This window comes from Hemiscyllium ocellatum, chromosome 11, assembly GCF_020745735.1.
Source record: "Hemiscyllium ocellatum isolate sHemOce1 chromosome 11, sHemOce1.pat.X.cur, whole genome shotgun sequence".
Taxonomy (NCBI): Eukaryota; Metazoa; Chordata; class Chondrichthyes; order Orectolobiformes; family Hemiscylliidae; genus Hemiscyllium; species Hemiscyllium ocellatum.
This window is the reverse complement of record NC_083411.1, coordinates 91,400,692-91,411,181: the sequence shown is the minus strand read 5'-3', so window position 1 is coordinate 91,411,181 and position 10,490 is coordinate 91,400,692. Positions and strand designations below refer to the sequence as shown.

The 10,490-nt window shown below is 42.4% G+C and overlaps 1 pseudogene; it reads right to left on the bottom strand.

Annotated features, from left to right (window-relative positions):
- Positions 1–1,463: 1,463 nt before the first annotated feature.
- On the bottom strand, positions 1,464–1,562 carry LOC132820554 (U6 spliceosomal RNA; annotated as a pseudogene).
- Positions 1,563–10,490: the final 8,928 nt, after the last annotated feature.

Below are 10,490 nucleotides of genomic sequence, written 5' to 3'. Positions count from 1 at the left end.
AACCCCATCCCACTAGAACATCCACGCCTCTGTCTGTGAAGTGGACAATGAACTTTCTTCTCCTCTTGGCGTTATCCTTGTTGATAATTGCCAAACACCACAGTAGGAAATTTATCTCTCAGTAGAGATAACCTTTTTCTCTTTTTCAGCTTTCATTAAAACCTGTTTTATATCACGATCTCTCCTTTATCACCGTTTGAAAGTGTTTTGCCTTTTGTTCTGGGCACCCTCACTATCTGGCTCTCCCTCCCACTCCATTGAAAGCATAAAAAACACCATTTTCCAGCCTCTTTCAGATCTGAACAAGAGTCGTGTCAGATTCGAAATGTTTACTTTACCTTTCTCTCCACAGAAGCTGCTAGCTCTGCTGAGTTTCTCCAGTAATTTCTGCTCTTGTACCATAGTGTGAACACCAGTTCCTAATCTGTAGCATATGAAGTGGTGTGCAGCTGAGCTGTGAATATAATATCGTAGCATGCATACTAACGCGAATCTCTGTGAATCTCTTAAGCAGATTGACGTAGGAAGCAAACAAATGTAAAAGTGGACTTTTCACCAGGTCTGGACGAATTGTTGTGGGAGGCGATGGAAGAAATTACGGTAACTTTTTTTTTAAACTGTCTCTGGCCAGAGGGGAGGCGCCAGAGGATGGAAAGGCAGTTAATGTGGTTCCACATTGCAAGAAGGGTGGCGGAAATAGATCAAGGAACTGTAGAGCAATGAGTCTAACATCAGTGGTAGGGAAACTATTGGAGAAAAGTGGCCTCCATTTTAAGAGACAATGTTTGTTCAGACATAGTCAGGATGGCTTTGTCAGGGGTGGGGTGGGGTGGGGTGGGGGGCAGGGGGTGAGGTAGGGGGGTCAGTGCCGAACAAATCTTATGTAATTTCCGAGGACATGACATGTATTTGGATGAGGTGAGGGCAGTTGATGTTGCTTATATAGATTTCAGCAAGTTCTTTGAAAAAGTCCCACATGAGAAACCGATAAAGAAGATGAGGCTCATGAGCTCAGGATAACTTGGCAAGGTGGATCTAAAATTGGTGTAATGAGAGGAGACAGAGGATGGTGGTATGTTTGAGTGACTAGAGTCTGATGTACAGTGGTGTACCACAAGGATCAGTGCTGTGGGTCCCTTATTGTAATTAGATTAGATTAGATTACCTACAGTGTGGAAACAGGCCCTTCAGCCCAACAAGTCCACACCGACCCGCCGAAGCGCAACCCACCCATACCCCTACACTTACCCCTTCACCTAACACTACGGGCAATTTAGCATGGCCAATTCACCTAACCTGCACATCTTTGGACTGTGGGAGGAAACCGGAGCACCCGGAAGAAACCCACGCAGACACGGGGAGAATGTGCAAACTCCACACAGTCAGTCGCCTGAGGCGGGAATTGAACCCAGGTCTCTGGCGCTGTGAAGCATCAATGCTAACCACTGTGCCACCGTGCCGCCAAAAAAATGCTTCACGAATTTGCGTGTCACCCTTGCGCAGGGGCCATGCTAATCTTTTCAATATTGTTCCAATTTTAGTATATGTGCTGCAATATTCATAGATGATGTAGATGAAAACGTGAGATGAATGACAAGTAAGGAGAGGGTAATAGAGTGGCTAAGAACGCATCCCAAATTCTTGCCTTTATCTATTGTGGTATGGATCATAAGAGAAGGAAAGTCATGTTGGAGCTGTACAAAACCTTGGTCAGGCAACAACTGCAGTACTGTGTGTAGTTCTAGTCACTGCACTATAAGAAGGATGTGAATGCACTGCAGGGGGTGCAGGGGAAGGAGCATTTTAGCTTTGAAGAGAGGCTGGATCAGCTCAGATTGTTACTTTAGAACAGAGAATGTTAAAGAGGGATCTGACAGAGATGAGTAAGATTATAAAGGGAATGGACGGGGTGAATAAAAAGCAGATAAGAATGTGTTGGTATCAATTACAGGCATTTTTGAAATATAGCACAACAAAGTAAAGGAAAACGTTTGCAGTTTTTCCTTTTAAAATTGATTTCGAAGTGACAATTTACTGCTGCAATTCTTTTGTTTCACTTGTAACTTCAAATCCTTAATGACTCCCAACTTGTTACAGCCAGACCCACATCAAGTCCCCAGTCATTATGGTTGCTGATGGGATATCACAAACTGTTAAATTACTGGGTGAGGATGGACGAACTCTCTTCCCTCGTTATTCCCTCATCAATGCAGTTGGTCAAAGCTGGTTAATTTCAACAGCATCTCATCCATTGTGAATACCTTTCTTCCAATCACAAATTTTAAAAGGAGCCAATTTAATCAGGATTTATGGAATCAACAAACAGAGTGATTTTATTAGATTAGATTCCCTACAGTGTGGAAACAGGCCCTTTGGCCCAACAAGTCCACACTGACCCTCCAAAGAGCAACCCACCCAGACCCAATCCCCTACATTTACCCCTGTACCTAACACTATGGGTAATTTAGCATGGCCAATTCACTTAACCTGCACATCCTCGGACTGTGGGAGGAAAGCAGAGCACCCAAAGGAAACCCACGCAGTCATCGGGAGAATGTTGCTCAAACCTCTTTAAGATTCATGCATAATAATGAATAGTCAACATGCATTCCACAAAGAAAATTGCTTGGCCAACCTATTGAATTTTATTTGAGGAGACACAGAGCAAATTATGAGAATACAGTTCTCATTAATATACTTTACCTTCAGGATTTGATCGAGAGTGCCTCTGTATGGTTTTGTATTCTTCCTTCTGGCAGAAGAGGGTGTGTATTATCATTTGATCAACAGAACAATGCCTTTTGCATCAGATTTATCCATATTGTTTTTTTTCAATTGGTCCATTCCAGACTTCCAAGTCACAAACTGTTGTACATGGTTCTGAAAGGGATAATACTGAGAAGTGCCATAAACAAAACCCACTATGATGGTATTATGTGGACTTGTACACCAAATAGCTTAGGACCTCAAAGGTGTATGACCTAACGTCCAGATCCAACTTAAAATCTCTGTAATAATGCCTATCTTATCAATGTAACCTGTAACTAAGTAGATGCTAACATGCAGTAAACTATTTCTCCAAAAGAGACTCTTCACGTTAGACTAGTAAGTGGTTTTCCTTCACCACACCAAACCAATGTCACTACATTTAAAGGGGATATAGAAAGCAAGCCAACCATGTAGTGAGGAGCAGACTCAGTTTAGCTGTGCATACAACATCATAAACAGCAGGAATAATTTCATTGAGCTGCTCTATCCAACAATCTGGCAGCTCTGGAAATCTGAAGATCTTTCAGCATCTTCAGAGTGTACATTTTGTCACCCACTCCTGCCGAGAGTCAGCAGCAGGGAAGAAGTGAATAATTAAGGACCTTACAGAAGAAACTTTCAGGGTAAAATTCGCCAAGAATGAAACTATAGCCAACAGAGAGAAAAAAAAATTACAACTGGTAAGAATTATGCTGCAGCAGGAAAGTTTTGAACTTCCTGCAGAAGGGGAATTAGTTAACTCCAAAGGAGATAAAGACAACATCACCTGGCAGTGGTCAATCGGAAAGCAAATGAACATTAGCGGCACTGTGAGTAAAATTTAAAATCTCGGGTGTAAAGTAGAACTTGAGAAAATATCCAGCGTTACGAGATAGGAAAGCAAGAAGTAAGGATTGTTACACTTACAGCTCAGATTGAGTGCCACTTCTACACCTTGTCACTATGAGGCAAAACTACAGCAAGGGAAATTAAGGGGCCCAAAAGCAATTCGTGCAGAGGCCTCAGACCCAGAGATGTCATGAAGCCAGAATTAAATTGATAAAGAAGCAGATTAGAAGCCTAAGCATCCCTGATCTAATGAAAAAGGTAGATGGGAGATCCTTCATTAAAACACTTGCAAAGCCACCAAACATTGATTTAAACTGCAGGGAATAAGAATCATCCAGGAAAAAAGGGGAAGGATCCATCTAAAGCTCCAAAGAGCAAGACTCATTTAATAAAGCTGCAAATTAAGCGAGCAACATTTACTGAAGCCAAAGCCAGTGGGATTCGTTTGGAAAAACCATTAACGTAATGTGAATTATTTATTAAGTTCACAAACAGCAGGATTCAAAAGTGAAACACTGAAAAAAGCCAGAATCATTCATTTTAGTCACAAAAGAATGGAAGCCTTGATTTTAGTTGCAGGAGACAGGGATATTCACTTCCACCAGAAATATAAGAAACCCCTGAAGAACAGCAGCTTAAATAAGGAACACAGCTATGGACTACAAAATAAATGCTGTTTAAGCCACAAGTAAAGTAATCACAATCGGAAGGTATGACGTCTCAAATAATATTTAATCTTTGAGAATTTTGGAGAAAGCAATTCATAAGATAGTAAATAAATTTCAAACTAGATACTAAATCAAACTAGATACTGATCAAGTTAACACTATTTCATACACAATTAGGAAAAACAAGAAAAAAACAAGAAAAATCAGAAATAGTTTTGGAGAAGTACTGAAACCCTTTGACAATTTGATTTCAGAACCAATAAAACTCGACCAGAAAAAGATTAAGTATTTGATTGTGCTCTAAGACACTAAGACAGGAATCATCAATGGACCTTTGCAATTTGGAATGAGTCCTGATCGTAGATGATCATGATGGAGCAATGAAGCATTTGACAGTGATCATTACTTGCTGAATTTGTGAAAGAAATCATGAACATTTGAAAGTGATCATAGCCTGTTAGATTCATTCACATAGGAATATAGATTAGATTACTTACAGTGTGGAAACAGGCCCTTCAGCCCAACAAGTCCATACCGACCCCCGAACAGCAACCCACCCAGACCCATTCCCCTACATTCTACCCGTTCACCTAACACTATGGGCAATTTCGCAATTCACCTGACCTGCACATTTTTGGACTGTGGGAGGAAACCGGAGCACCCAGAGGAAACCCACGCAGACACGGGGAGAACGTGCAAACTCCACACAGACAGTTTCCTGAGGCGGGAATTGAACCCGGGTCTCTGGCGCTGTGAGGCAGCAGTGCTAACCATTGTACCACTGTGCCACTCACTAAGTTCAAGTACTACTTCCCATTAGGTTGAGATATGCAGAAAAATAGATAAACTTTGCTGCATTTTTACAGATGTATTTCCCTGCATCTTCCTTCATCGCTTCCATTCAATCTGGCCTTACTTTAGATTAGATTCCCTCCAGTGTGGAAACAGATCGTATCTGCCTAACAAGTCCACACTGGCCCTCCGAAGAGTAACACACCCAGACCCATTCCCCTACATTTATTCCTAACTAATGAACCTAACACTGGGCAATTTAACATGGCCATTTTAATGACCTGAACATTTTTGGATTGTGGGAGGAAACCAGAGCATCCGGAGAAAACACACGCAGACTCAGCGAGAAAGTGCAAACTCCACACTTTGAATCATTTCCCGCCATCTTTCTACTCTCTCTGCCAGGGTGACAGACTCTACAGAAAAGAGAAGAATGCTTCACCAGATGTTTGATGGCCAGCACAGACAGCTGATAAACAAATAGTTAACAATGAAAATGTGGCAACATTTCGACAAACTTGAGTACAATGGAAGGAGATGTAAAATGGCAATCTAACAATTCTTCAACTCACCAAGACTCCTTTGACATCAGCTTCCATACCCATACTATTAAAAGAACAAGGGCAGCAGTTATATAGGAACACCACCAAGTGTAAGTGTCCCTCCAGGCCACACACGATCCTGACTTGGAGCTGAATAATAATTTCTTCACTGTTGGGACAAAAGCTTGATCGTTTAATTAATGACTCAGAATCATAATTGCAATTCACATACACTTCCAATTTGTCTCCAAACTCGCTTCCCTTCATGTTGGGAGGTGAAATCAAAGTAAACATTGGCTAGCACCCCTTTCGGCCCACTGGAAATATATTGAATTGCGCCAGTGTGTCTGAACTCACCTCCTCTTCCAGTCTTGGGGCTATATCTTCTCCTCCCCCTCATGTTCTGGTTTACATTGACTCACATCCCTCAGGCTTGCGACTACAATAACTCATTGACCCCAAGCTCAGAACAAATATCCCCTTCCCCTCTCCCAGGCTTGGACATTATCCCAAGAAAGCCCTATAGATTCTTACACTTAGAATAGTGGCAGCAAGTCTACCACATGATGAGGTGTAGACTCAGTATTTGCATATACAACATTGTCAATCCTGAAGTAAAATCCGCAGAAGTATTTTTATTTCTTGTTTTGAAACAACAGTCAGAACGTCAGCAAAGTCAGAATAGAACTGTTTGTTAATATCTTCATCAGAGTCGGGGTCATGGTATAAGCACTTTATAAAAGTAACATCTTAGTTCTGACTGAGCTGTAGGTGCTATGGCTTTAACCTTTCATTTGTACAATATGAGAGTTCAGGCAATGCATTTAAGATCCTACAGGAAGTTCTGGGATAATGCACAGTTTGGCAGCACAATTTGGCTATAACATCATAGAAGAATTAGGGACTGGTATTTTGGAGAACCTCCATTGGCAATAACAAGATTCCTGTGGGGGTCGGTTTGCACTCATTGATCAGCACATGTTTCAGGGTTCTCACCATTCTGCACATGTGCTAGTGTTCTTCCCGTTCTGAACATGTGTCAGTGTTCTTACCGTTCTGCACGTGTCAGTGTTCTTACCATTCTACACATGTGTCAGTGTTCTTACCGTTCTACACATATGTCAGTGTTCTTACCATTCTACACATGTGCTAGTGTTCTTATCGTGCTGAACATGTGCCTGTGTTTTTACCATTCTGCACGTGTGTCTGTATTCTTACCGTTCTGCATATGTGCCTGTGTTCTTACCATTCGACACATGTGCCAGTGTTCTTACCGTTCTGCACATGTGCCTGTGTTCTTACTGTTCTGAACATGTGTCAGTGTTCTTCCCATTCTAGACATGTGTCAGTGTTCTTACCGTTCTGCACATGTGCCTGTGTTCTTACCATTCTGCAAGTGTGTCTGTGTTCTTACCGTTCTGCACATGTGTCAGTGTTCTTACCGTTCTGCACGTGTGTCTGTGTTCTTACCGTTCTGCACATGTGCCTGTGTTCTTACCGTTCAGAACATGTGTCAGTGTTCTTACCGTTCTGCACGTGTCAGTGTTCTTACTGTTCTGCACGTGTGTCAGTGTTCTTACTGTTCTGAACATGTGTCAGTGTTCTAACCATTCTGAACATGTGTCAGTGTTCTAACCATTCTGCACATGTGTCAGTGTTCTTACCATTCTGCACATGTGCCAGTGTTCTTACTGTTCTGAACATGTGCCAGTGTTCTTACTGTTCTGGACATGTGTTAGTGTTCTTCCCATTCGGCACATGTGTCAGTGTTCTTACCGTTCTGAACATGTGTCAGTGTTCTTACTGTTCTGAACATGTGCCTGTGTTCTTACCGTTCTGAACATGTGTCAGTGTTCTTCCCATTCTACACGTGTCAGTGTTCTAACCGTTCTGAACATGTGTCAGTGTTAGATTAGATTAGATTAGACTTACAGTGTGGAAACAGGCCCTTCGGCCCAACAAGTCCACACCGACCCGCCGAAGCGCAACCCACCCATACCCCTACATTTACCCCTTACCTAACACTATGGGCAATTTAGCTTGGCCAATTCACCTGACCTGCACATCTTTGTGACTGTGGGAGGAAACCGGAGCACCCGGAGGAAACCCACGCAGACACGGGGAGAACGTGCAAACTCCACACAGTCAGTCGCCTGAGTCGGGAATTGAACCCGGGTCTACAGGCGCTGTGAGGCAGCAGTGCTAACCACTGTGCCACCGTGCCGCCCACACCGTGTTCTTACCGTTCTGCACATGTACCAGTGTTCTTACTGTTCTGGACATGTGTCAATGTTCTTACTGTTCTGAACATGTGTTAGTGTTCTTCCCATTTGGCACATGTGTCAGTGTTCTTACCGTTCTGAACATGTGTCAGTGTTCTTACCGTTCTGCACATGTGTCAGTGTTCTTACCATTCTGCACATGTACCAGTGTTCTTACCTTTCTGCACGTGTGTCTGTGTTCGTACCATTCTGCACATGTGTCAGTGTTCTTACCGTTCTGCACATGTGTCAGTGTTCTTACCATTCTGCACATGTGCCTGTGTTCTTACCATTCTGCACATGTGTCAGTGTTCTTACCATTCTGCACATGTGCCTGTGTTCTTACCGTTCTGCACATGTGTCAGTGTTCTTACCATTCTGTGCATGGGCCTGTGCTTTTACTGTTGTGTACATGTGTCAGTGTTCTTACCGTTTTGCGCATATTTCAGTGTTGTTACTGTTCTGCACATGTGTCAGTGTTCTTACTGTTCTGTGCATGCGCCTGTGTTCTTACCGTTCTTAACAATGCTCTTACTGCCTTTGCGTGCTTCAGTAATCATACCATTCTGCGCATGCTCCAGTGTTCACACCAGTCTGTGCATGCGCTGGTGTTTGTACCATTCTGCACATGTGCCAGTGTTCTTACCGTTCTGCACATGCACCTGTGTTCTTACTATTCTGCATGTGTTGGTGTCCTTTCTTTTCCACGCATGTGCCGGTGTTCTTACTGTTCTGGATATGTGCTGATGTTCACATATGTGCAACATTGGTGCTGGCCTTTTTCCATTCTGCACAAGCATCAATGTCAGCTGCCAACAGAGCAGCTTTCTGTGAGAGGCACTGTACAGAGAGCAGCTTTCTGGAAGTCTTTTTTCATGTACTGTGTTAAATTTACTTTTGATTTGTAAATAATTATGATTTAAACCTTTATTCAGGCTGTGCTACTTTGTGTTAGGTTTTTGGGTGATTTTTGAGTGATCATGAGTGCTATTTGTTGCTGGTCTGCCCCTAACCCCACCTTTCCCATTGGCCCCATTATTTCTATTAAGTGATTTTCTATTAAGCAAGGATTCACTGGAACGCAACTGCAGTGTTACAGGAGAACTACTGGCATTACTGATGGTGAAACTAACTCTGTGAACAGCATGTTCACTGTCAGCCTTTCCTTTCCAACAGGGAGGTGGAGGAGAGGATTGGCAAAATGATTCTAGGTAGGAGTGAAAGGAACAGGGAGGTCAATATGGAGGACTTTAACTTCCCCAACATTAACTGGAAATGCTATCATTCTAGTATGTTAGATGGATTAGTTTTTGTCCAAAGTGTCCAGGATAGTTTCCTAACACAGTATGTCAATGGGCCGACAAGAGGGGAGACCACATTGAATCTGGTGCTTGGTAATGACCCAGGCCAGGTGTTTGATTTAGTGGTAGGTGACCATAATTCAGTTACATTTCGTTTAGCGATGGAAAGTGATAGGTACATGTCACAGATCAAGAGTTATCTATAGGGCAAGGGCAATTATAATAAATTAAGAAGACTAAGAGGGGATTTAATAGAGACGTACAAGATGATCAGAGGATTAGATAGGGTGGACAGTGACAGTCTTTTTCCTAGGATGATGACATCTGCTTGTACGAGAGGGCATAACTGCAAATTGAGGGGTGATAGATTTAAGACAGATGTCAGAGGCAGGTTCTTTACTCAGAGAGTAGAAAGGGCATGGAATGGTCTACCTGCCAATGTAGTTAACTCAGTCACATTAGGAAGATTTCAACAATCCTTGGATAAGCACATGGATGATGATAGGATAGTGTAGGGGGATGAGCTTAGAATAGTTTACAGGTCAGCTGAACATCGAGGGCCGAAGGGCCTGCTCTCTGCTGTATTGTTCTATAATCTATGATCTATAATAACCTTGATATAAGAATTTAATGATGACCATGAAACTGTTGCAAATTGTCAGGAAAAAAACCCATCTGTTTGACTCATGTCTCTTAGGGAACAAAATTTGCCATCTTTACCTGGTCCAGCATACATGTGACTCGAGACCCGTAGCATGTGGTTAACTCTAATTTTCCCTCTGGGCAATTATTGCTTGTGCAACAAGTAAATCAATATTGCACAAATGATTTATAGAAAAGGTGACCCTCCCCAACAGAACATGTCGTATTGAGGGAAGTGATGTCACTTTGGAGCCTTGATAGTTCATTTGATATAATTGCAGTTCTTCCATCTGGACAGTCACTCTTGAGATTGTCTACGGATGCTCTATTACTCCAAGTTGCAGAATTTGAAGTTCCTTTTTTTTCAACCACAAAAATAATGGTCCCATTTGGTGTGTCCCACAGCCAGGAAATAGTGGAACAGTTTATTTATAAGGAGTATTTTCCAGCCCTCTCCCTACTTGGGATGATAAGGGGATATCCTGAAGAGTATTATTCAGTCACAGATTCTGTAGCCACTTTCCCAACATGAGTATCTAATGATCTTCACAAGTCTATAGATTCTTGGAGTCCCTAATCAAAGTTCACGGCCCTATCCCAGTTGCCATGTCTCTATTGCCTCAGACTTGGTAAATTGATTGTGGCATGTACCTGCTTGAGACTTTCCTTAATGTGGGGAACTTGGAA